Raw genomic sequence first — 23,701 nt, forward strand, 5'->3', positions numbered from 1 at the left:
ATCACGGATGGAGGAAACTTGTTAGGAGATAAATAATTATTATTGAATCAAGTAATTATATTAATGCCTATTTAGTAGAAGTCGATCTAATTAAGAATTATAATTTAAAACTATAATAAAAGGGGCATCCGATGTGAATTTATGATTGTCCTTATAAAATCATTTTGTTCTGTTTGATTATAGGAGTTATCATAATTTGTTATGTTAGGAATATCCTAACTTTGTCGTCTAGGAGTTTTATAGAAACGTAAGGCTTCTAAGATAAATTTGTTCTATTCATCGCTCATGTTAGAAAAAAATGTTTTGTTATAATTTAAGATTCCACTTGGAACAACCTATTAAGTTGTCACATCTAATTAGGCATAGGTTGCATATAATTAAGTGTTTCAAAAAAAAAAATGTTATTTGGGTTTTTGCCCAAAAGTTTGGGCATGACAAGGTATTCCCTTAACTCCAACACACCCCTTGGGTGGATTCCATACACAATATAGAAAGGTGACTTACCCATGCTTCTATTTACTATATCACTATAAGAGAATTCTTCTTGAGACAGTATGCTATCCCACTTCTCTCCATATTGCCTAGTCAAACATCATAGCAGATTTCCCAATGATCTATTTACAACTTCAGTTTGGCCATCTGTTTGGGGATGGTAGGATGAGGAGAAGGCTACATTTGTGCCAAGCTTCTTCAAAAGATTCCTCCATAAGTGTCCAATAAATTTCACATCCCCATCATAGACTATGGTCAAAGGCAAACCATATATTCAGACAATTTCTTGGAAAAATAAATCTGCAACATAAGAACCATCATAGGTGTTTTTACATGGCAAGAAATGTGCCATTTTACTAAACCTATCCACCACTACAAATACACTATCACAACCTTTTATTTTCCTATGCAATCCTAAAAAAAAATCCATACTTATACTTTCCCATGGTCTTGAAGGAATGGGTAAAGTTTGCTATAAGCCTGCATTGGTGGACTTCCCCTTTTCTTTTTGACATATCACACATGTCTACACAAATCACCTGACATCTATCTACAATTTGGGCCAGAAGTAGTGCCTCTTCACCAAGTCTAGTGTCTTGTCAAGGCCAAAATGGCTTGCCATTGCTCCACAGTGCTTCTCCTTGATTATGTTTAGTCTCATAGAGCACTTGGGTATGCACAACCATGCACCCTTAAACAATAATCCATCTTTTATCAGAAATTCAGAGAAATCAACATGAAACCACTCATCAAAAGATGCACATACCTGGTAGATCTCTCCAAAGTCTTCATCATCCTCATACATGGCCTTTAAGAAGCCTATTCCAACACTCTCCAACTGGATCTCATTTGTGATTAATACTCTTCTACTCAAAGCATCTGCCACCTTATTCTTGACCCCTTTCTTATGCTTAAGATTGAAAGTGAAGGCTTGTAGGGTCTCTACCCACTTCATATGCCTATGGTTCAAATTTTCTTGGCTATTTATGAAACTAAGGGTCTGATTGTCTATGAAAACTATGAACTCTTTTGGTAGCAAGTAGTGTCTCCACTTTTTCAAGGATTGCACTAAAGCATACATCTCTAGGTCATAGGATGAGTACCTCCTCTTTGCCTCATTTAATTTCTCAAATTGGCCTTCCTTCCTGACTAAGCACTACTCCAATAGACATGTGACTGGCATCACATTCCACTTGGAATATTTTGTTGAAATCGGGTAGGGCAAGGACTGGCTGCTTTGCAACTTTCTTCTTCAATGTTTCAAAGGAGTTATATGCCTCTTTAGTCCAACTAAACCTGCACTTTTGTCCTCCCTTTATGGTGTCAAGAATTGGAGCACAAATATGGCTAAATCCCCTTATAAATTTCCTATAGAATGTGTTTAAACCATGGAAGCTTCTAACATCATTCATTGTTCTACGTGTAGGCCAAGACAATATAGCACTCACCTTTTCTTGATCCATTTTCAACTCACTATATGAGATTACAAATCCCAAGTAGATGATCTCTTCCTGCATAAACAAACACTTTTCCAAATTGATCATTAATTGCTCTCCATGTAATCTCCTTAGGACCAGGTCTACATGTTTTAGGTGTTCTTCTTTGGTTTGACTAAAAAATTAGAATGTCATCTAGGTAGACTATGACAAACTTTCCTATGAAATCCCTCAAAACTTCATTTATTAACCTCATAAAGGTACTTGGTGCATTAGGTAAGCCAAAGGGCATGACCTTCCCCTCATACAACCCCTCATTTATTTTAAATGCAGTCTTCCACTCATCTCTCGACCTAATCCTAATCTCATGGTAGCCACTTTTCAAGTCTTTTTTTGTAAAATATCTAGCACCCACCAAGAAATCTAACGAGTCCTCAATCCCAGGCATTGGAAATCTATACCTGATAGTAATTTTGTTGATAGCCCTTGAGTTTGTGCAAAGTCTCCAAGTGCCTTCCTTTTTGGGTGCCAAGACTACAAGGATTGCACATGGGCTCAAACTTTTGCCAATCAGTCTGGACTCCAACAGTTCTTCAATCTATTTTGGCATCTCAACATTCTTGATCTAGGATGAGCTTGTATGCTGCTTTGTTAGGTAGGGTGGATCTAAGTATAAGGTCTATGCAATGATTTATATCCCTCATAGGAGGTAGTGTCCTTGGCATTCCATCAAAGATGACACCTTTGTACTTGTTTAGTAACTATTGCACTGCAGGGTCAACCAACCTCAATCTGTCTCCTTTCTTGTCTTTAGACTTCTCCACCTTTGTCACTTTGGGACTAGGAATAAGAGAATAACAAATAATGCCTTTATCTGCTATCTTCTTCATGAATTTCTTTCCTCCTACCACCAACACCTTGGCCTCCTTTGCTTTTGTTTCCTCCTCTCTCTCCATCAAAGGTAACAACTCTATCACCTTACCATCTTTGGTGATTGAATATGTGTTCCTAGCACCATCATGTTGTGCCTTCAAATCAAATTTCCATGGTCTCCCAAATAGGAGATGGCAAACATCCATCTTTTCAATGTCAAACAACAACCTATCCTTATAGGCTCCAATCTAGAACTCTACCCAAACCTGCTCTTCCACAACATCTTGCTAACCTTGGGTGAGGCATGAGACCTTGTAGGGGCAAGGGTGAGGTAGTCTTCTCAATTTTATCTTCTCCACCATTTTTAGAGACACAAAGTTTTTAGTTGATCTGGAATCTATTACAACCTTGCATACCTTTCCACCCGCTTTGCAAGTGGTCTTGAATAGAGACTTTATCTATGGGGGTTCTTTGTCAGTCATCTTCATGGTAGTTACTGCTCTTTTGATCATCAAAGTTTCACCTCTTTCAAGGTAGCCATAACTATCAGGGGTATTGACATTGTGGTATGTATTTGCACTTGCCACACTTTGGCAATCAGATTCTTGGACCAAGTTACTTCGTCTTTCCCCCATGGAACTAGTAGGCTTGTCAAGACACCAATTGGACATGTGCCCTTCTTGATTTTAGTTATAGCATCTGATTGGGCCTCTACCTTGAGATCTTCCCCTAAATGGTGGTCTTTTTCCTCTAAATTTACCCCTCTGATCATATCCTCCATTGTTATTGTGACTACTTTCTCCTTTAGTGCCTTCTTGATTTGTTTCACCTTGGTTTCCAAAACCATTTCCCTTACCTCTAAAAAAACTTCTTCCCACTCTTTTCTATCTTCCTCTTCCTTTATTGTTCCAATCTTGTCTCCTTTTGATTTTCTCTTCCACCTTGATGGCAAGTTGATGGCATTTTCCAATTGTATCCAGGCTAAGGAGGTTTAGTTCTTCTTGGATCTTGTACCTTAATCCATTTAGGTACTGGGCAACTTTTTCACTCTCCTCCTTTGTTTTAGTCTTCATACATAGCCTTTGGAACTCCTCAGTGTAAGAGTTCACATCCATCTCCTTCTGCTTGAGATTTGCCTCCTCTTGTGAAGTTGAACTTCATAATCCTTGGGTACATAAGCTTCCTTTACTAAGGAAACCATATTTTTCCAAGAAACAATCTTGGGTTTGTTTTCCTTCTCTCTCTCCTCCTAGACAAAGTTCCACCAAGTTATGGTGGCTCCCATCAACTTGGATTTAGCAATCTTCACCTTTTGGTGCCCTAGAATGTCTTCACATTCAAAGAAACTAGACAGGGAGTCTAGCCAATCCACCACTACATCTGGTTCCATCTTCCCAGTGAAAGTTGGCAACTCAATCTTGTACTCCATGGTTCTTCTCTCCATGGACTTGAGGGCATTAAGGAATTGCCTCTGGTCAGGAGGAATCACCACTTCCTCTAGCATAGGGATCTCATCTTCATCCCCTTCTTCACTGCTACTAATGCCTCCATCTTCCTTCCCATCTACTATGCCCCTCAACCTCTCTATCTCCTTCTACATGGTCTTGCAAGCATTGGCTTGCTCTCTCACAATCTTTGCCAATTCCATGTTGGTGATTGGTCCCCTAGGGACTTCTTCCTCTCCATCTGCCATTTTATCAAAATCACTATCTCTTTACCAAAGCCGTTACTAGCTCTGATACCACTTTATGCAGATCCCTCCTTGTACCTTGTCAAACACTTTAGGATGTATGACACTAACTCCCCAAGACACCAATATGATCCTACAAAGAAAGGCTCTACAATCTTAGCTCCAACTTCTCATCCCACTCTAAGGTTCATACGACTCAAATTGGGTAACTTGCTCCATTTTTCATCATGAAGCCTCCTAAGGTTCCTAACCTTCACAACACCTATTTTGGATCATACAATGCTCACATGGACTAGACCAAACACTGGTTTCAAGGATTTAACCCAATTCCCTATGACACCTTCACAATGTAACCTTAAGTCCAAAATTTTCCAAACACCCTAGCAAACAAATCACTAATTCATATACCTTTTTTTGTCTTACACAATCCCCCAGGAGGAGGAGTCAAGATTTTGACAAGGAAAGGTCTGAACCCGGTGATGACCAACTATCCTAAAGGGCTAGTTAGGCCTCCATTTGTGAAGAAACTATATCAAAATAAACAAACATTACAAAAAAAACCCCATGAGCATGTGGAGAACCATAAACCATTATAGATTCTAGGATTACATGCTTGGAATTATCACCAATTGTCTTCTAGGGTCACTATTGCAGTCTAAGGGATAGGTAGCCACATAGAGATGTCTACCTAGGGCCTAATCAAACACCCATCTCCTTGGATCCTCTTGAAAAATGATTTTGGAATCATAGATTAAATAGGCCACACTTTAATTCCACCTACTTCCATGAATTTTAGATGGATAGGTTGCAAGTTATGGCCATGGAAAGGCGAAACCCTAGGTAAACCCTAGTTTTTCGAGTACCTACAACAAAACTTGAATATCTGGAGCAAAAAAAGTGATCAAGACCTCAAATCAAGACCAAATCATTGGTAACTCACTGCACTAACAAAATAATAACATTTGGTACTGGTCCCAATCCTTACAACTCCATACTTCGTGCTAAAACTTCACAATTGTAGGAAAAACTCAGAATTTCTTATTGTTTGCAATCCTAGAATCTTTCTCTGTACCGTCTCTCCTTGGGAATTGTGTTCTCAAGTTTTTTATATCCCTCTACAACTTCTCTCAACTAAAAAAAAGAGTTTAGATCCATTGGCAGAGTTAGACCAACAAGAATTCAAAAATTTGCCCAAAAGTTGCTCATGACAACTTTTGACAAAGTTGTCAAAAATGTCATTTCTTGCTCTCGAATGACTTGGGTCAAGACTAATGCCTCTAAACACCCTAGAAGAACATAAAAAAACTAAAACCACTAGGAATAACATATCCTAAACACACTTAGTCCCCTTTTGTCCAAAATTCCTAATTGGCTTATTAAGATGCCAAAATAGGAGTTTGGTTCACAAGATGGGGTCCTTTATTACAAACACAAAATGCATGATTGAAACACAAGGGAAACATCCTAAGACATGTTTAAGGTCTTATCCTTCCTCCATTAAGCTTGAATGATCATGTTGAAGGGGTTCCCCTGCACCAATGTCATTCCTTGTGTGGAACTGTTGTTGTTCACTTAAGGGTTCTCTCTTACAAGAAGTGTAAGTCCTTGACTACAATCTCTTTCACACTTGGTAATATAAATCTATAATAAATTCACCCATACCCATTGTGATATAAGTGCACTAACTCATTTGGGTGCATTTTATGATGAATATTTCTAATGAACTATGGTATTTCTTTTGCTTTGTCAGATTTTACAACTAAATTTGTGTCAAATTTCCTTTTTTTTTGGAAACCTTGCCCGTGTTCATCAGAATTCTGACAATAATGGTGTTCATTAGAAGTCCTTGATTTAATTCCAACACAAATGGGATATGTTTTAAAAAAAAGTGAATATATGTGCCTTCATTATTCATGGGCACGGTGCAAAAAAAGGGAGGAAGCGAGCACATGATGAACGTTTTTCAAAGTTTTTGAGATTGAGTAAGTTATGATCTCTTGCTATTTCCATTGTGTTATCTATTTTTTCACTACAAATCTAATTTTCATTTTGCATTTTTTTACATTTACATTTTGCAGGTTGAGGCAATTCCAAGCGTCGACCCCTATTTGATTCAAGTTTTAGAAAATTCACTCGTGTTTTTCTCCTGGCTTGCATTGTACGTATACATTTTCAAATTATTTTCTGCATATTAAAAGCCCCAAATACTTCTTGCATAGAATAGTATGAACATGAGAGGGATTTTTCTTGTACACAATCAAGCTCATGGTCTTTTTAGTTCTGTTTTGATGTCATGATTTTAATAGGGTTTCCCAGTTTATCTTGCAAATTCTATTGTTTTTGTGTTTAAGTTGTAAGCTATATTATGTTTAATTCATATTGGGATTCAATTCATGAGCATCAATGATTGATTCACAACAACTTACACTAGAACAACTTATTTTTGTTTGGTATATTTGTAAACCGGTTCTTGAATCTCAAAACATGTCTTACCAAATATAGAGAATATATGTCATGCTTCTTGACATAAATGATGTGTAAATAAAAGGATGTCACCACCTCAAATTATCTTGTTCAGTCGATAGAATTATAAGACTAGTCTATCAAGCTGTCATTTTAAATAGTAAATAACCATTGTGTTTTGTGTATGGATATTGAAACAAAATGTATCTTAAAGTTTTATTTACCTTTCAAAATGTTCCAGATTATATGTAGAGTCCACAACCTATTACAAGGGTAGTAATATTGTTCCCATGTTCTCTCAGCTTTGTAACTTCCTTTTTTTTTCTTAATCATAAATACTTAGAGTTTAATATTTGTTTCATATTAATTCTTGAGCCTTTCTCAGCGAAGAGTCAAGATTAGATAGATATAGGGTGTCTTCTTAGATTTGAGAGAAGGTGTTCTAGAGTGTGGTGGACCAAATGAATGATTAAGACATATCAATATCTATTATGATCATCCAATAACTATTGATTTATAGGTGTTGAATGAAGGTGGAATTGCATGAGATCATGGTTGCATCCTACTAAAGTATTCGACCAAAGCTCCCATTTTACTTGTGGTGTTCTTGTGATTGTTTCATGATTGTTTATTTACAATGTATGTGTGGTGGAATAATTTCATGTGCATTACACTATCACCACCATCTCTTCACCTCTCCTCAATATTTCTCCCAATTGGAACCCTTCATGAAGGGAAAGGGTACTTGTCTATTGATATGGTTAGCAAGGGAGTTTGTGGCTACGAGGTTAAGGAAAATTACCCACATGATGTTTTTTGTCCTCTTGGTAAGATATGACTTAAGATAAAGTTTCGATGCACACTAGGTCACAGGGTTGCTTAAAACTCACCACACATTTGCTTTTCTATTTATGCAATCCTTTTTGAACTTGAAAAAGAACTTACATGTACTTGGTTATATTTAGGTTTCAGGACTGTGACTACACAAATAAATATTTCTCATCCTTCTAAAAGGTGGTTGAAATTTGTTCACTATATGGAACTAATGTTATTTTTGTTTTATGATCTTGATGTTTCTCTACTCTTAGAGAAAAACTTTGAGTTAATAGCTTACTACTATAGAACATTAATTTTTTGTCAAGGCAAAATTCTAACTTAGTCCTCAAGTCTTACAAATTTTCCCTATGTGGGTTGATTAGTTATCATGGACATAGAAACTCTCTTAGTTCTTACAAATTTTTCCTATATGAGTTGATCATTTATCATGGACAAAAATTCTCTTAGTTGATAGCACTTTGCATATAGTATCTAGTCCTCAACCCTTATAACTTTTCCCTTTATGGGTTGACCAGTTATCATGGACATAAAAAGTCTCTTAGTTGATAACATTTTACATATAGTCAAACAAAGGGTTGATATTTTATGTTTACAATGTTGAGCCTCAAATTCAATTTATGTAAAGCTATAGTTTTCTAAGTTGTAACTAAATGCACATACAACTGGGAAGACATCAATTGACTGTCTTCAATTTACCTTATTCTTGAAAGTTGGTTAAGTTTTTAGCATTGGATTATTGAATGGTAACCTATGTTGTTTAAGTTTTGGAATCTTCATTACAATGATAATTTTCAAAGAACAATGTAATTCATATGTGAATGGAGGGAAACAAATTTGTATCTTTAAACAACTTAGCATGGTTTGGAATGAGGTTATTAGTTAACATAGACAAATTGATGAACTATGAGTTTTTATGGCTATGGTTTGTAATCCTTGACTCACAATATTCTTATATAATTCTAAAGGAGTGAAATATAAAGATTAAATAGTGTGTTTTATTATATAAGTTTGAAGTATGTGTCTGATTCATAGTTTAAATCTTCATGTAGGTTTTACTTAGGTAGACACCTCCTATTGTATTGTATACCAAAATATTTGAGGGTGTCGTGTATCAACAGATGTTTTATAATGTGCCTCATCTCCATTAAATCTCGCAGATTGGCCTTGCTTAAATCCTCAACAACATTGTTTTATTATCTTTTTGTTCTCTCAGACATATGAGCTATTTTTATTTCTTGGAAAATTGTGACTATGTATAATGGGACTTTAGATGGTCTTGACTAACCAATTAACTATAGAAGATGAATCTGGTTAACAAGGGCAAACATAGATGAAATTTAAACACACAAAGCTTTGCTACAACAAAGACCAAATTCTTTTTATTCCCCACACAAATCAGATTTCAAGTACATTTATTTATAGGTAAATGCTCATCATATGAGATGCATATATCATCTTGTCAATGACTCATTTCTCTAGCTTTTAATAAAAAAGGGGAGGGTTACCGAATTCATTTCTACATGGCCTTATTAGGTTACCTATTACATTTTCTAAGTGGCCTTAATAGGACCTTACAAACATATTTCATTCTCAAACCCTTAATTAATCATTAAACCCCAATAATGTGAAATAATGATATAAAAAAAATTGGAATGGTGAGCCTATGTAATTAGTTTTGATATCAATATAACATGGTTTTCTGCTCATTTTTCATGTTTTTGATAGTATAACAATTTGATCACTTGAGTTTTTTGTGTTAATACCTTCAAGTTTTGGTTTATCATCTATTGGATTTGATGTGGCACTAAAAAAACTTCAATTTTTTTTTATTCTATTCAAATCCATCATTGTTTAGGCAAGATATTCAAGTTTTTGTCCAAATTACAAACCCTTGGTCTAGGGTATCCAGTGACTAGTAAAAATGTAATAACTTCTGGTTTCGCATGCATCAAGTCCCCAAACTTGGTAGTATATAGGAGAGGGATATGTACAATATGTGTTTAAGCTTTTAGGAGACTATGTATGGATTGGAATTAGTGTTGGTGGATGAAGATGACTAGAAATCTATCTCAGACAGAGACAAAGTAGTGAAGTGGTAGTTTGATAAAGGTTTTGTGCATGCAGGTTGCTTGGATGGGAAAGTGGTGGTTTGGAGAGATGTAATAGTGAGTGTTGAATGTGTTTAAGTGTTTAAAAGGATAAGTTACACTTGTTTGGGGTTGTAATGGGTGACTATCTTAGATAAAGGTATGACTATCACATCTGATAGTGAATTCTTGTGTTGTAACTTAAGTTATAGTCAAAGGTTGGATTGTTAGGTTGCATTGGAAAATAGTATTGATTTGTGTTTAAGGTCTCTTAATATGTGTGAGGATTTAAGGTTCCTAATGTGTAAGGTTTTTTTTCAAATATAGAGTTGTTAAGAGTTGTTGAATGATTAAGGGGAAAGTTTATGGGACAATCACAACCATATAAGTTGTTTAATATGTTGAGAGAGGTTTGAAGTTGCTAATAAGCCATTGTGATTTCTTTGGAGTATGAGGATGGTTTGTTTGTGTGTAGGTGATTCTAGGTTTTTACCATAAGAAGTGGATCCTAGTTGTCAATATGAAGGATGTTGTCATAAGAATGGGTATGTGTTCAAACAAAAGTTGCAGACTAGCGTATGTTATGACCAATAAGAGCATTGTTTGTGAGATAAAGTTTGGAGTGAAAGGTTGGCTAAGGGTGTTGAGACCTAATGCATAAAGAATTGACCATAGTGGTCATTTGAAGAAGAAAATATATTGTGAGTGAGTCATGAATGATGGTAGATCTTGGAGATAGGTCATGATTGTGAGTTTGAAGGCGTTGTTACCAAACAAAGTTGGAACCATGAAGCATTTTATTGCAATTATTAAGAGGTCCATGATGGCTCATCATCATCACATGATCCTTCTTGTGTTCCTCTGGGGTTCAGGTGCTCCTGCACCACTTGTGACCTCTCTTTCATGAGTACAAGCTCTCCACCACTAGACCAACTCAGGTTGTCTTTGAACTCATGGATTGCCACTACTTTGTAGGCATTGATGTCACTCTTTCATAGCATAGTAAATTTTCAATATATATGCATCCACATTATATTGGTTTATTTCTAACTTTGGGATTCTTGGTGTTAAGTGTTAATGGTGTCACTATCTTCATACTATAGAGTTCACTACTTTGATCTTATCACAGTGCTTTGACATTGTTGTAATATAGTTGCTGCTCTTGTGATCTGTCAATGACTGTTGTTCATGATGATAGTGATGCCTCCTGTTATGGTCATTCCTAGGACAAAATTTATACCTATGCTTTAAGTTTTCTTATTAACCTGAAATTGGTGTTATGTTGATCTCCACAAAACCTCGAATTACCCATCCTTAGGACATCCCTGTACCGGGTACTTGGACCTGAGTACTATGTTACTATGTTGAATGTTCAATGGTTTTGGTTTGTTTTGCAATTTTTCTATGTTTAACTATTTAATTTGGTATATTATACTGAAACATCATTTCGAAAAATAACATTTCAAGTTCTTTATAACTATTTCTAAGAAAACTTTTGTACTTGTGACATTGTTTTGCTTAGTTTGTGAAATTTATAGATCGAAGTTTCCATAGCCCAATTTTTTTTCCTATGAAGAAAGATCATGTTAGATAATATCAACAAAGAAAAAAATAAGGAGACAATTGCTAGATTGTGGTCTATCTTGAAAAGAAAAGGTGATGGAAAATGTTATTGTCCTTGCAAAAATTGTAAGGGCTTAAAGACTATAAAACTTCTAATCACAACAATTGAGTAACATTGTAAGAAGCATGGTCACATTGAAGGGGGGCATGATTATCATCCATGGTAAGTTTTTGATTAAGGAAAAATAGGTTTTAAGGGACCCAAAACCCACTTACATATCATAAAGAAAGAATTAGAGAAGCAAGAAAGGACAAAATGAAGAAAGAAAGGAAGCAAAAGATCAGCACAAAAGACAACAGCCAGAGAAAAGTACAACAAAAGACTAGTGAGAAACTGACACATCTAAAAGAAAACTAGAACATCTAGGTGAAAATATTTATGGTCTCCTCAACATCCTTGACAAGCATCATCATTGCATTTGCTGCCTCTTTAAGGTCTTTTCTTTCCTTCACCTATTCATTACCTTTAGTCTTCAACTCCAACTCTTTAGCATTTTGCCTAGCTCTACATCTGGAAGAATGTTGGACAGAGCTATAACCCAGCTCATCATCAACAATCACAGTATCTTTGTTCTACTTATCCTTCTCCAGGTAGGCAACCAGTGCATTCATATTTTGGGAAGTCACCTTCATCATAGCCAAGCTATGCTCCATAATTTTCCTTAGAGCACTCTCAGTTTTTTGAACCCTGTTGTTTATCAGTTCATAATCAGACTCACCCTTTTCTTTGAGAGTCGTCACCACATCCTCCCAGTGCTTCACATCTCCCTTTATGATCTCATCCTCCGACCAGTTAGGAATTTCTTTTTCATCCTCTGCTTCACTATTATCCTTAGAATTTTCCTCTTTTCCTCTATCATTAATATACTTAACCACATTATCAATTTTGAGCTCCATCTCCCTCTATTTTTCTTGAATATTGGTAATATTATCAACCACCCACTTCTGGAAATTAAAAATTTCTAGAGAGTTGTTTCTAACAGCATTCAAAATAGTATCTACATCCTCCATGTCTTCAGAAGAATCCTTAGGCCTAGGGTTGTCCTCCATATTATTTTGAACCTCATCCTTGTTGTCTGTATCATAGGGACTCTCCTTCTCCTTCTCGTCCATTGGTAAGTTGTTCATTATATTGTTTTAACAATTTATATACATAATAAATCACTTGATGATGAGATCATGACCATTGTTTATTTATGTCGATCATTTTTATATAGGTGGAGTGCCCTAGGGCACATGATATGGATTACCACAACCCGAATAATATGGTTTTCCAAGTGGAGGAACATGGAGGTATGAAATCGAGCTAAAGATAATGATCATATGCATGAAGATGATCATGTAGCAGAAAATATAATTGAAGATGATGGTACAAATACATTGATCCATGACACATTTAGTACTAGCTCAACTAATCATGATGATCAAGATGACTTTGATGTTGTTCATGATGTACCTCTACTTGAGAAAGCATACGAGCCCCTTTACAAAGACTCCCAAACAACTCTTCTCTTCATTGTATTTGTTTTGGTGAACTTGAAGGTTATGAATGGTTTATCTAACATATCAATCTCACGTATGTTAGGGTATGTCATATATGTCATCTTTTTTCATCTATTTTTGTTGTTATTTTATTATAGTTAATAAAGGGTGAAACATGCACCATTGAGATTCTTTATATTAACAAATTATATTTTTGGTTGTAGATTGATAGGCAAGTTTTTGTTACCAGCATCAAATATTCTACCTTGCTCATACCGAGAATTATCTGTCATTATGAAATATATTAGAATGGAGTATCAAACAATAGATGCATGTCCCAATGATCATATTATATATCATAAACAATATGAATTTGCAACAAAATACCCTGAATGTCATATGAGTAGATATCGAACACATCAACTAAACAAAAAGGTGCCTCGCAAGGTTGTTTGTTATATTCCCATTATTCCATGTTTGCAATGATTATTTAGGTGCAAAAGCTTGGCACAATTTATGGATTGCCATGCATGCAATATAAGTAGAGATGACATTATTCAAATGCCTACAAATGGTTTTGCATTTATGGACATAGATGAAAAGTGGCAACACTTTAAAGAAGAACCTCATAATCTTAGGCTTTCATTGGAAGTGGATGGTGTCAATCCATTTATAGAGCTGAGATCTACTTAGTGTGGCCTATTTTTGTTATCAACAATAACATTCCTCCATGGATGTTAGTAAAGATGCAGCACATAATGTTGGAAATGATTGTTCCAGGTATTTTTTCATTTAATAGTCATCTACATTAAATTATAAATATTGCAGCAAAATGGTAATAATAATTATATAATGTTTTTGTTCATTCAACTAGGTAAGTACCAAGTTAAAGATATGAATGCATATATTGAGCCTCTTATCATGAGTTGCTATAGTTATGGAATGGTGTCACTCTGTATGGTGTCTCTATACCAATAGGAAAAAGACAATTTCAATACCATGCAATTCTTCTATGGACAATTTATGATGCCCCTGGGCTAAAACATTTTTGTGGTATGTTATAGTGTTCAACTTGCACATTATTATAAATATAAAAAATTATCATATTTAATTCAATTATACATTATCTTGTAGGTCTTCAAATAAAGGGAAAATTTGCATGTCCAGTTTGTGGTCCAAAGATGAAATCTCATCATTCAAAAATTTTATGAAAGCAAGTGTTTGATCAGTATAGGCACTTCCTCCACAAAAATCATAAGTATTGAAATACTGAAAAATATCTTTTCAATCGGAAAGAAGAGACTACATCAAAGCCACAAAGAATGACAACTTCCTTATGGAAGTTGGAATATAATAGAATTAATCGTCAAGGTAATGTCATTCCATCTAATGGTTCGTGTTTGGAATTTTTATATTGTGTTTTGTTTACTAATGATGTAAATGATGATGATTGTCGCTGTTAACTTTTTAAACTTATATGCCTCATGGTCATCAAGGCATTAATGACCACCTTCCAAAGGGACTAAAAAATTATCCTAGACAATTTAGTAGGTTTCTCTACTACAAGAAGCTACAAATTGTGCATGTGTTTGATACTATGCATATTGGAAAGAATATAACAAATAAATTATGGAAAATCTTGGATGGAAGGCACAAAGAAAAAAATATCAAAATTTGTAGTGACATTCAGGAATCTAATCATGCATGGAGACTGAATTAATATAAGTGCCCTTCCTTGGTTATTAACAGAGCAGCAAAGCAATGCTATAAAAGAAGTCATATGAAAAAATCAATTTCCCACAGAATTTGCTATGAACATAAACAATCTCATAACAAAGAAAAGTGAATTTGGGCTAGGGATGAAAATGCATGATTGACATACCTTCATTAAGGTAATTCATGTTCTTTTGTATTTATTGTATATTTATATACTGCATGTACTTTTCATCGTATTATGTTTTTGATAAGGAAAATTGGGTTTTAAGGGACCCAAAACCCACTTACATAATGAAGAGATAAGCAATAGAGAAACTAGATAAGACAAAACAAAGAGAGAAAGGCTGCAAAAGAACAACAAAAAGAACAAAAGGCCAGCGAGAGATTGGCACACCTTAAAAAAAATTACATTTCAGATGAAAATCTTTATAGTCTCTTCCACATCCTTGACCATCATCATCATCACATTAGCTACCTCTTTCAGTTCTTTATTTTCCTGCATCTGTTGATTGCCTTTGGTCTTTAGTTCCAGCTCACTTGCATTTTGCCTGGTTTTGCATCTAGAAGAGTGTAGAACACAACTAGAAGCTAACTCATCATCAATAATCACAGTTTCTTTATTCTACTTGTTCTTTTCCAGGCAAGCAACCAATGCATTCATGTTTTGAGAGGACACCTTCAACACAACCAGACTATGCTCCATGAATTTCTTCAAAGCATTCTCAGTTTTTTGAATCTGATTGTTTATTAGACCATTATCAACCTCACCCTTTTCTTTGACAATCCTCACCACATCCTCAAGGTGCTTCAAATATCCCTTTATAATGTTACTTTCCAGCCAGTTCAACATATCTTTTTGATCCTCTACAACACTAGTATCCTTCGCATTATCCTCTTTACCTTTAATGTTGATAACCTTAATCAAATTTTCAATTTTAAAATCCAGCTCTCTCTATTTATCGTGAATGCTAGTGATGTTATCAATCACCCATTTATGGAAATTGAACATTTCCAGAGTGTTATTTCTACCAGCATTTAGAATGGATTCCATGTTCTCCAAATCTAGGGTAGAGTCCATAGACCTAGGGTTTCCCTCCTCCATGTTATTGTAAAGCAGAAAAATCGAACCCTAGTTGTTCTCCCCTCCCCAACTCCAAGGAGAGAGAAGGGAGAGTCACTAGGGTTGATGGTTTTCACTTAGGAGAGACTTTACATTCAAAAGAGGGGTTGGAACCCACAAGATCCAATCCCACACAATGCAAGATTGGATTCTAAATGAGTTTCAAGGGTTGTGACATCAAGGATACCCTCTTTTGTAAAGAATGTAGATAGAACGATTAAACTAGGAATGCATGTAAAGTAGGAAAGATTCACTTATAAATAGAGATAGGGATATGGGACGAAGCTGTGGACCTGGAATTAGTAGTAAAATGTTGAGATAGTGTTGTTCTGCAAATTTGAGCAAAAATTGACAGGACGATGGCGCCCGGCGTGGACACGGTCCTCCGAAAAATCTACGAAATGAAGGGGGATCTGTTCGTCTCTGCACAAGGATTCCAGATCTTCAATTACAACCGCGTACCTGCAACCTACACACAGAAAAGAGAGGATGATTGGGGGGTTAGGGATGAGGGGTTTGCCTTTAGGTTAAACCCCAGTTTTGGAATTAACCAAGAAATGAGAATGCTGTAAATGTAAATGTTTGTAATGTAAACAAGTACTGATACCTTGTTGTAAGAATGTTTGTATTCTTACATGCGAAGGTGTAATGTATGTAGTGTGTTGTATGTTGTATGTGATCTCCTCTTCAATGGTTGAATCCTTGTCTTGAATGCAACACTTAGCCTTGAATGGAGACTTAGAATGCTCAATTACTTGAAGGAATCCTTGAATGCTTGAATGTTTGAATGTTTGAATATTGTTTCTGCCTTTTGCACACATATGTCCTCCTCCCCTTTCTAGGAGAGGAAAAGTAGTTTATATACTTGTCAATTAGGGCTGATAGACTGATTTTCCCGACCTTAGGCCAACCAAGAAACATTATTTTCCAATTTGCAAACTTAAAGACCTGATGCCCACAAGAGACCAGGCCCAAAATAGGGCCAGGGACCAGGGCGCTAGGCGCCATGGTCCTGGGGGACCAGGGCGCTAGGCGCCATGGTCCTGGGGGACTAGGGCACTGGGCGCCCTAGTCCAGAAGGACTAGGGAACTAGGCGCCCTAGTCCAGAAGGACTAGGGCACTGGGCGCCATGGTCCCACCTCCCAGGATAGCAGGGTGCAAGGAGGGATTAGGCCAGGGTGCAGAAAAATGTAGTTTTTGATGTTGTAAATAGGTTTTGGAGTCTCCATTCAGGTTCAACATTGCACCGCCATCGTGAAGACCCAAATGTAGTCGAAATTGCAAGTGTCACAATTTTAGGATGCTACATTTAGCCCCCACTTTAGCAAGAGTATAAGTGTACGCTCATACTTCTGATAAAGTACAAGGAAACAACATTGAAAAACTTTCACCACGTCAAGGAGGCAAGATACACCAAGCCCCCAGTGGACTAAGGATCTTACGAATTCAATTGACAAAGTAAAAGGGAAGATCATGAGGGAGAACCATGACTGTTAGTAGTAAGTTTCCCTCACTATGAGTCATGCAAGAAAGATATCAAAAATTTTCAAGGCAAAGCTAAATTTGTCAAGAAATTTTCAAGTATCTTGAAAAGATATGGATGGGATGTATGCCCCCCTACGTTAAAGTGATCGCACACGCCTCACCGGGGGTGATTGCTTTAAGGTAGTGATACATATAAGAAATGAGAAAGGAGCACGTTATCACAAGGTTTTAGCCCCCAAGTGTGAGATAAGCCCAAGGATAATAGACACAAAACACAAAGCACAAGGTGACTTCGCTTTCCTCGGGGTCAGTATGCTATATGATAATTCATGTATATCATATGTATGTATGCATAATTGTTCTTCATTCCCCAATCAAGGAAGGTCACCTAGAAGAAGGGAACACATGTGTCTTTTGAGTCAACATGAGAGAGACCAAAAGAGATCTCAATGTTTTGCATCGTCCTCAAGTAGACAACACTAAGGACAACAAATAGAAGAATGAGAATAACACATAGAAGAAGTAACAAAAGAGAGGAGGAGAGAGTCTTCTATGCTAATGAACTAGTCTAGCACGTCATCTACCCCCCGATCTTGCTGATCAATATTTTGGGAAGGTAGGAAGCACGCTAGAGGAGGAACATCCAACACAGCAGATGGAGCTATCACAAGATCCAAACAAGGGCTATGTTCATATCCCAAGCCACGGTGTTCTTGTCTAGGAGCTAGGATAAGTGCTTTAGAAAATTCATTAGATAAATGGTTATCAACATCAACATATTCATATTCACTATCAGAATGAACAGGAGTAACATTTTCATCACGAATAACATTTTCATCTATATCATCATCAAGATCTATAAAAATAGGATCTTTAACTCGCACCGGATCAAGACCATCATGCATCTTATGTTTAGGAGATTTTGGCTCAATCGTCGACTAAGGAGAAGATGGAATAATATTAGTTGAAGGTGTTTTTGGGGATTGCAAAGTTTGAGAAGCAGCTACCTAAGCTCTAAGACGACGCTTTCGTCGACGTTCACGTGCAGAACGATTTTGTCTAGTCTTAGTAGGAAGTTGTGAAGATTGAGGAGGAGGAATGTTCTCATCCTTATCACTTGGGTGTTTAGGTTGTGGTCTCTTAGGTTGAACAATAGGAGAAGAGGAAGGTCTCTTCTCTCCATAAGAGGAAGGAGGAGGAACTGCTCCATATAAGGGAGGAATATTCGGTTTAGGAAGGAAACCAAGTCCATCATGACGAGGGGGTATAGGTCTACTTTTAGGAAGTTTATTAGTCATAGGCATAGTCACATCCATAGGGATGGGTTGGGAATATTCTTGAGGAAAGACATTAGTTTTATCTTTCAAAGGAAGAACTTCCTTCTCAAGAACGATAGGAATGTCAAATTTGGGTGTTCTAGGTTCACTTAGAGATAGGATCATGTCTTTTTTCCATTTTTGATAAGATTTGAAAAGATGATCACTTTGCGGAGGAAGAGATTGGAATTGTTTAGACCAAAAGTAATCAATAGGAACGCTAGAAGTTCTTTCAGCTGGTTTAAAGAGACTATGATTGACAGTAACAACTTCACCATTATGGGGAAATTTCAAACACTTGTGAATAGGAGAAGCAATAGCTTTCATGGAAGATAGCCAAGGATAGCCTGGCTTCACACAAAATTGTTCGGATGATGGAATAATAGCAAAGTCCACATCAAGGGATTTGTTATGGACCTCAATAGGTAATGTAATAGAACCAATTGCAGGAGAAGAAAATGCATCAAATAATTTCACAACCACATTTGTTTCATCATAGATCACTTGATTCAATTGCAAAGTAAAAAGAAATTCTTTAGTAATGATATTAACCATACAAGAAGGATCAATAAGCACTCCACGGCAAGGTGTATTCTTGACTTTTGCAACTACATATAAAGGACCATCAGGTGCCCTGATAATTTCACTAGAATCAAATGTGATGGAAGGTTCTTTAGGGATCTTTTGCTGCTCTACAAAGTTAATCACATTCGGAGTCATGGACACAAGATCATCAGGTGAGATAGAGGAATCAGTAGTATCAATCGCATTAGAGGTGTGAGAAGGTAATGGATCAGTAAAAATCTGAAGATTTTGATTAGGAGGAGCTACAGATGTGTTGCCTTTATCATTCACTCCAGAAACAGAAATAGTATTATTATCAATCAAATCTTGAATTTTACCCTTTAAAGCAAAACATTTTTCAGTATCATGCCCAGGATGATGATGAAATTGACAAAAAGATTTGTTATCAAAATAGGGTGAATTAATCTTTGTAGGATCTATTTGCCTTATAGGAGGAAGAGTAAGCACATTTTGTTCCAATAACTTATTCATAATACTATGCAATGATTCATTCAAAGGAGTAAACTTTCTTTCTTTCTTGAAAAACTTAGAAATAGGAGGCACACCTAATGCCACATTCACATTGTTGTTGTTGATGTTTTCATTGAATTTAATGGACTCTCTGTTTGGTTTAAACTTCCCAAATGGTTGTTGACTACTATCACCCTTATCACTCGAAGCCATAGGATTTGCTTGTTCCATTTGACTCACAGTCAGTTGATAATTGTGAAGAGTTGCGCACAACTGTTGGAAAGAAGTAAACTCAGAAAATAGAAGTTTTTCTCTAATATCATTTTGTAAATTAGAAATAAAGATTCTTTGAATGTCATTGTCAGGTACTGGAAAAGAAATTTGAGCATACAAATGCTTATATCTACTAATGAAATCAGTCACTTTTTCTTTAACACCTTGTTTACAATGCATTAAATCAATCAAAGTAACTTTAGGACTGATATTGTTTTGAAATTGTTGAATAAAAGCATTTGCAAGTTGTTTGAAAGAAGTAATAGAATAAGAAGGCAACGAGCAATACCATTGTAGGGCTTTATCTCTTAATGTTCTAGTAAACAGTTTTGCAAGCAACCTTTGGTCATAAGCAAAATTAGTACATATTGTTTGAAAGGTCTTAACATGTGTTAAAGGATCACCCTTACCATTATAAAGCTCCAAATGCAGAATTTCAACATGTTTAAGGGGGATAGCTTGAACAATGTCAAGAGAAAGTGGGCTCATGACATCAAATGTGGGCACACTAAACTTAGATTGATTCATAGAGGCAATTTGTTTCTGTAAAGAAGAGATAGTTTGTGCAAGATTGTTAATGGTCGCTTCAGTCGAAGAGTTCATATTAGACGTGTTAGATTGTGATGGAGGTGTTATGTTATTGAAAGAAGGTAGAGAGTAAGGTGGTGGGACACTATGATAGTTAGTCATAGGAGATGATTGGAAAGGAGGAACACTACAAGGAGGAATGGAAGGGTTAAATGAATTGCCCCCTTGCATCATGATCATTTGTGGAGATATAATAGGGACACTCATTGAAGGAATGAATGAAGGAAGAGGGTTGATTGAAGAAGAAGGATTGCCCCCATGACTTGTGATCATAGGAGGAATGTCTTGTATTGATGTAGTCATTATTTTTGATGTAAAAGTAGGTATACCAGCAATAGAAGTTGTCAAAGGAATAGAATGATTAACTTGAGTAGGAGGTTGTGTGTAACCTAAGGTTTTAGCACAACTTTTCATAGGCATCACATTTGAATCCACAATGTGTGCAATACCACACAAAATATCAATTCCATTCTTATCACTTTGAACCATACGTTTTAGACCCTCAATTAATGAAAGAGCTTGACTATCGGGGTATTCTTGAGACATCCATTGTCGAAAATCATCAAATTGGTTATCCAATTTTGAAAGTTGTTCTACAGAAACCTCATGGAGAGCTTCTTCATCATTAAGAGGATTAGAGGAATTACCCATGTCCTCGTTAAATAGGCCATTTAAATTAGGTTCCATCTCCTCAGTAATTAAACCTTGGAAGGACTTAATTCTAAGGCTTCGTCTAACGGGAATAGTGTAAGTAGGGCTTATTGTTGTAAAACTCATACACTAAAGAGAGAGAGAATATTTTTGAATTTTAGAGGTAGAAAATTTCAATAAAATCAGCCAATCTCCTAGATTTAAGCTGTTAAATGCAATCAGGACAATCTCTCAAAATTTCGGAAAAAATGTCCGGGACTGTGGCAAACGGAGTGCACACGGTCCTCGCAACTTTTTTCAAAATTTTCAGGGATGAAAGTTATGATGATTTTAAAGCTAATCTAAAAAAATTGAGTGATTTTACGATCTGTAGATAGGCCAAATTAAAGTTGCAATCTCAAAATTGAACCCTACCAAGATTGTTGAAAAATGCAAATTTTGAATTTTGAAAAAGAGAGGGAAACTAAAATTTTGAATTTTATGATTTTAGAGGGAATGCTGAAAGCAATGCAAGTGTTGAAATTTAAAAATTGACTCAATTTCATGCAAAATTCAAATTTGAAAGTGGAAATCAAGGTTGTTGCAATTAAACACTTAATTTCAAAAGTCACAAACTGCAAAAATTTGAATAAAACACTGAAATTCCGAATGAATGCCAACACACTTTTCAGATTTAGGACTGTAAGAAACACAATTTTGATACAAATTTCAATTTCAACAATTTTTGAATGATTAGAAGCCTCAATCCAAGCAATCGCTAGACCAACTTCGACTTTAATTTTGAAGGTGTTAAAATTGATAAAATCAGCCAAAATTCTGGATTTTAGCAGAAAAATACAGTAAGATCTAGCTCCCGAAATTTCAGAAAAAATGTCGAGGATGATGGCGCTCAGGGTGCACACGGTCCTCACAAATTTTTGCAAAATTTTCAGGGATGAAAGATATTGTGATTTTATTGCGAAATCCAAAGTTACAGCCGATTTGGAGGTTTTTTGATTAGTGAAATTATCAGTCAAAGGTTGAATCAAGAAAGTCTTAAAAATTAGGGTTTTGACATTGAACCACTTAATTTTCAGAATTAAAGCACAAATATGAATTGACAATTTGCAATAGAAGGGTAGATCTGAAACAAGCATTAACAATTAAACATTTCACAAGTTTAATTACTTAAAAAGAAAATTTTAGGGTTTTTATGCAATCAACCTCTAAAACTTGCAAAAGATCAAACATGGAAATGTAATTAAGGAAACAAAATTTTCAGATCTAACCATGAATAATTAGAATGAGGATGTTCACGTCGGGTTCACCAAAATGTAAAGCGGAAAAATCGAACCCTAGTTGTTCTCCCCTCCCCAACTCCAAGGAGAGAGAAGGGAGAGTCACTAGGGTTGATGGTTTTCACTTAGGAGAGACTTTACATTCAAAAGAGGGGTTGGAACCCACAAGATCCAATCCCACATAATGCAAGATTGGATTCTAAATGAGTTTCAAGGGTTGTGACATCAAGGATACCCTCTTTTGTAAAGAATGTAGATAGAAAGATTGAACTAGGAATGCATGTAAAGTAGGAAAGATTCGCTTGTAAACAGAGATAGGGATATGGGACAAAGCTGTAGACCTAGAATTAGTAGTAAAATGTCGAGACAATGCTGTTCTACAAATTTGAGCAAAAATTGACAGGACGATGGCGCCCGACATGCACACAGTCCTCCGAAAAATCCGCGAAACGAAGGGGGATCTGTTCGTCTCTGCACAAGGATTCCAGATCTTCAATTGCAGCCGCGTACCTGCAACCTACACACAGAAAAGAGAGGATGATTCGAGGGTTAGGGATGAGGGGTTTGCCTTTAGGTCAAACCCCGGTTTTGGAATTAACCAAGAAATGAGAATGTTGTAAATGTAAATGTTTGTAATGTAAACAAGTACTGATACCTTGTTGTAAGAGTGTTTGTATTCTTACATGCGAAGGTGTAATGTATGTAGTGTGTTGTATGTTGTATGTGATCTCCTCTTCAATGGTTGAATCCTTGTCTTGAGTGCAACACTTAGCCTTGAATGGAGACTTAGAATGCTCAATTGCTTGAAGGAATGCTTGAATGCTTGAATGTTTGAATGTTTGAATATTGTTTCTACCTTTTGCACACATATGTCCTCCTCCCCTTTCTAGGAGAGGAAAAGTAGTTTATATACTTGTCAATTAGGGCTGATAGACTAATTTTCCCAACCTTAGGCTGACCAAGAAACATTATTTTCCAATTTGCAAACTTAAAGACCTGATGCCCACAAGAGACCGGGCCCAAAATAGGGCCAGGGACCAGGGCGCTGGGCGCCATGGTCCTAGGGGACCAGGGCATTGGGCGCCCTAGTCTAGAAGGACCAGGGTGCTGGACGCCCTAGTCTAGAAGGACCAGGGTGCTGGGCGCCATGGTCCCACCTCCCGGGACAATAGGGTGCAAGGAGGGATCAGGCCAAGGTGCGGAAAAATGTAGTTTTTGATGTTGTAAATAGGTTTCGGGGTCTCCATTCAGGTTCA

This window comes from Cryptomeria japonica, chromosome 5 (assembly GCF_030272615.1).
Source record: "Cryptomeria japonica chromosome 5, Sugi_1.0, whole genome shotgun sequence".
NCBI lineage: Eukaryota > Viridiplantae > Streptophyta > Pinopsida > Cupressales > Cupressaceae > Cryptomeria > Cryptomeria japonica.